At 36.6% G+C, this 4,663-nt stretch overlaps 1 long non-coding RNA gene across 1 annotated transcript; it reads right to left on the bottom strand.

Annotated features, from left to right (window-relative positions):
• Positions 1-434: 434 nt before the first annotated feature.
• LOC130459299 (uncharacterized) lies at positions 435-1,638 on the bottom strand. The gene is made up of 3 exons (XR_008918601.1): positions 1,043-1,638; positions 820-922; positions 435-611 (listed from the first exon to the last, which is right to left on the bottom strand). It is a non-coding gene; the product is annotated as an uncharacterized lncRNA (long non-coding RNA).
• Positions 1,639-4,663: the final 3,025 nt, after the last annotated feature.

Raw genomic sequence — 4,663 nt, forward strand, 5'->3', positions numbered from 1 at the left:
TAGTTCCTTGTTCATTGATGCCTTGTTCTTTATTTTGTTTGATCTATGATGAGTCATCATTTGCTGAGACTCAAACCCACACTAGTGGAAAAAACCCCTGTTGAGGGGGGCATTTCGGGCTTGTTGAGGCGAACATGGCCCGCTTCAACAGAGGGCGCTTCAACAGGTCAGAGACATGTTGAGGCGGGCCAAGCCCGCCTCAAAAAAATATTTGTTGAGGCGGGCTTTTGAAAGCCCCCCACAACAGACCCATAAATAAGCTTAATAATTAACTCTCTGTTGAGGCGGGCTTGACAAATGCCCCCCATAACAGACCCACAAATCAACTATTGCCCGCCTCAACAGATTACGAATTGATACTTTTGGAGACAAAAATCTTAAAATACTATGAAAGTTTACATTTGTGCATGCTATTAAAGTTTTGGAGACAAAAATCTTGAAATACTTAACTTTTTTATTATTATTAATCAAATACGGAGTACATATGAGTTTCTATATTATCTTACAAAGTTGAATAAATCAAAGTACAAATATATGAAAAATCCAAACTAAGAAAATCGACAACTCCATTGAAAATGTATTTGTTTGCAAATCTCACAGCCATGACAAACCTGCAAAGAAAAAAAAAACGAGTAAGACACAATTTAATTAACAATAACAATTTTGCCAAAAAAAAAATGAACAATAACAATAAAACAGAAATAAAGATCCTTAAATTATGAAATAATAAGATGAAAAATTACAAAACAGTTGCCATGAAAATATACCAGAAATGTTTTAAAAAGTAGAAAAAAAAACCGACAAGAAAACAAAACGCACCCATTTAGATCTAGATCCTAACGTTGGAGATGGATCTTTTTAACTGAAGATCAACCATCAATCCATAAGCAGAACAACAAATTTCACCAAAAAATCGAGTTAACTGCCGACATTAGCAAAGAAATCAAAACATCACCAAATCATGAACAAAGTAGAAAATAGAGCAAAAAACCAAATTCAATCAAAAATTAAATTGAAAAAATAAAAGAAAAGGAGATTGGACCTTGTTAGCATCACCATGTCGAGAAAATAGGGAGGATGGTTCGAAGCTTTGGTTTCTCTATCTTTTGTGAACCGCAAACACGAACCGCAAACACAAATGGAGAGAAAACGCCACAGGGAATGAGATGGTTGAAGAATCCATGGTTATTTTTTTCAAGAAAAAATAAACCGCAATCTGTAAATGTATGAGTTGTAAAAAATAAATCACAATCTGTAAATCTAAATCGCAATTTGTAATTGTAATTGAGAAATAAGGTGATTTGAAATAAATCGCAAGAAAAAAAGATGAGAAGTGAGATGATTATGAAAAAATATAATGAGAGATGGATCTGTTGAAGCACAAAAATATAAGGAAATAAGGAGAGAGAAGAAAAAACGGCCGGCCAAGGAAATAAGAAAAAACCCTAATTATAATGGAGGTGAGTTGGGCATTTGGGTATTACTTAATTGGGCTTTAAAATTCGCGGGCTGAGACTCTGTTGAAGCGAGCAATAGAATGTTCGCTTCACAACCTTGAAACGGTTGAAGCGTACAACACCAAAGCCCGCCCCAATAGAGTTGTCTTGAGGCGAACAATTAAAAGCCCGCCTCGACATCTCTTTGAAATCTTTGACCCGCGTTGACTTAGGGTTGTTGAGGCGTGCTTTTAAATGCCCCCCTCAACAAGGGGGCTGCAACAGGGGTTTTTTCCACTAGTGCCACCTATCCATTAACACTCATGCGCCATTAGAATCATTGATGCTTTTCAGGAGCTAAGTGTTAGTGGATAGGGTTTATGTCAGTGATGCTTGGGGACATTCTGAGATCGTAGTGTGGTGATTTTAGTAATGTGGTGTTAATGATATTCAATAATGTGTTTGTTGATAACCTGGTCATTGTTGCGTTGTTCATGCTTTGCCTTTTTCCTTCATTTGTTATAAATGATGAAATGGTTGTGTAACTCAAATATTACTTCTGTTGGCGCATCGGCTTCTGAGTGGAAAGATTTTCCCTCTGAAAATAATGTGATATGCTTTCATCCATTTAGAAGCCGATGTGTTTGGAGATGTGATTTTGTATGTCCCGGGTTTCCTAAAATCTTAGTATCCTCTATCAAATGGAGTGACTTTCCTTTCCTATTTATGTTTGTGATAGTTATTTACTCCATTTGGTAGCAGGATATTAATGTTATAGGATTCAATGATGAAAAACAACTAATAACTGAGAATAAAAACAATGATGTAATTATGTCCCCTTGATCATTCATGTCCCCTTGTTCCATGCGTTCCGTTATAAAATAATTATGTTGTAATTAACTACCTTGCCTTTTCTGCCTTGTTCTTGCCTTGCCTTATAAAAATAATTTATGTCCCCTTGTCCATGCCTTGGTAATGTATGCATGTCCCCTGCCTTGATTTAAGGAGTTGAAGAATAAATGATTTAAAAAACATCAATATGATTAATAACATTAATTTCATTCATTGAACTTTCCAAAATGTTTGATACTTACAAAATGTTTTGCCTACAGGTAATGCTTACATTCAAGCCCACAAAAGTGACATTTTAACTGTACTTGTTACTTTTAAAATATGTCCCCAAAACACAAAAAGTTACCTACTTGTTTGGTCTTTGCTTCAATGGTTTTCTTTCCACTCATCATACACTTGTATGCATTCATTCACTGCCCATATTGGTGCCTTGACTTGCTCTGGCAGATTGCCTTCATCCTCTAGTATCTTTTTCTTGTTGTGTGGAAATTGGTAGTCATTATTTCCCTTGTGTTTTATAATCTCATTAGAAACAAATTATAGTGTCATACACACATTAGACAAAGTCTTAGGATGCAATTCTTTAATAGAATCAGTCACTGCCCCACTTAAGTCTTCCACTGTTCTTGGCATTTTCTTGTGCATAAGAGATTGAATTGACCTGAAAGTCCAAGATGTTGCAATCTGGACTGTTTGGTGGTTGTTGAGTCAATACAAAAGTAAACCCATCTTGTTGGAAGTGTTGTTGCCATTCAGGATCATCTTACAATATGTGTCCCTTAGCATTGTCTTGAATTATGTAGTTGACCTTTTCCCCTTCATGTGGTGGCCACTTTTCTTTGATTACTGGGATTATGTTGTTGATGAGCATGCCCCTTGTTGCAATTTGATTGCCTGACTTGATTGATTTAGTCTCAATTATCCCCTTTACTCTGTTTTTTGATGTTCTCTTGGCTGTTATTGCATCTGTGAATGGAAAAATGCCTATTTTGCCATCAAACTCACACCGCCCATCTTCACCCCACCTTGGCCTTTCTACTGCTGCCATGAACATGAACTTTTGCATTGTTGTTCTTGACTTTGCTGTTCTGTGTGAAAATGGTTCATTGGTTACAAGATACACTCTTTGATTTTTCTGTGTTAGATAGAATCATTTCTCATCAATGTGAATGAAATCATACATGCTGTAATATGTTGGTTCATGTGGTATAGAGATATCCATTATCACTCTAAGTACCCACCTCATCCTTGCCATCTTGCATTCTTCTGAAATTCCTGGATGTTAGGGGCTTTAGTGGGGTTTAATCATCTTCCTCTTCACAAACCTCCAAACTGTTGTTGGTCCCAAATTGAGCATCTTTGCAAGATCTCTAATGCATGTTTTGTCCCCCATGGCTATTGATGCAACTTGTTCATATGTGACTTGAATTCTCTTCCTGCCGCAATTGTGATATTTGTTTTGCACAACATATGAGTTCAATGCTGCCTTCTGTCTCTTTACCTTGTTCCATATCCCACCGATGGTTCTCCTTGTGTAACCATACTCTTTAACTTCCACTTCAATTGTCCCATAAATAAGAGCATTTTCCCTTCATTCTTTCTGCAAAGCAAGAACAACAAGATTTCCAGCCTCAATTCATTGCTTATTCTTGGTGTTTTAGGCTTATGATTGATGTTGTTGAGATGATGTTGATTTTTCATGTGATGGCATGTTCAAATCAAATAAATAAGGGACCACTAGTAGTTGTGATGAACTTGCTGCTTGAGTTTGCTGCTCTACCACATCCACATCATTTGGCACTTGCTATGGTACATCATTAAGGTCTGGCACTTGCTGTGGTGCCCATTAAGGTCTGGTGCAGTCTGACCTTGATCAAAATACCCATATTCATTAGCAGCAGTGGGTCCATCATCCCCCGAGTCGGATTCCGTATTTGTGTCGTCTCCTTCATCATCAAAATAACCGAGGAACTCATCCTCTTCTTGATCTGAAGCCATTAATGTCCCCCTTTTTTTTTACTCTAGTGAATTGAGGTTGAAATTCTTGTGTTAAAATAGAGCAAAAAAAATTTAACTTTTGGTGGGATGCATTTATGAGACAAAAATATGGGAAAGTGACCCTATTTATAAAGGGTTTCAACTTCCTTTTTTAGCTTTAAAGTTTGGAGGGAAAATGTGGAAGGAAAAAATCCAACTCTAAACTTTCTGTTTTGGGAAAGTTTGGAGGGAAATGTAATTTTCTGGAAATTCACGTGTAAGGAAGAAAGTTTGGAGGGAATGTCCCCACTTCCAATCGTACTCTTGTCCCCACATGCAATCGTATTTTTTTGATTTTGGAATAAAGAAATAAAATATCTTTACTTTACAACATTTAT

This window comes from Spinacia oleracea, chromosome 4 (genome assembly GCF_020520425.1).
Source record: "Spinacia oleracea cultivar Varoflay chromosome 4, BTI_SOV_V1, whole genome shotgun sequence".
In the NCBI taxonomy this organism is placed as follows: domain Eukaryota; kingdom Viridiplantae; phylum Streptophyta; class Magnoliopsida; order Caryophyllales; family Amaranthaceae; genus Spinacia; species Spinacia oleracea.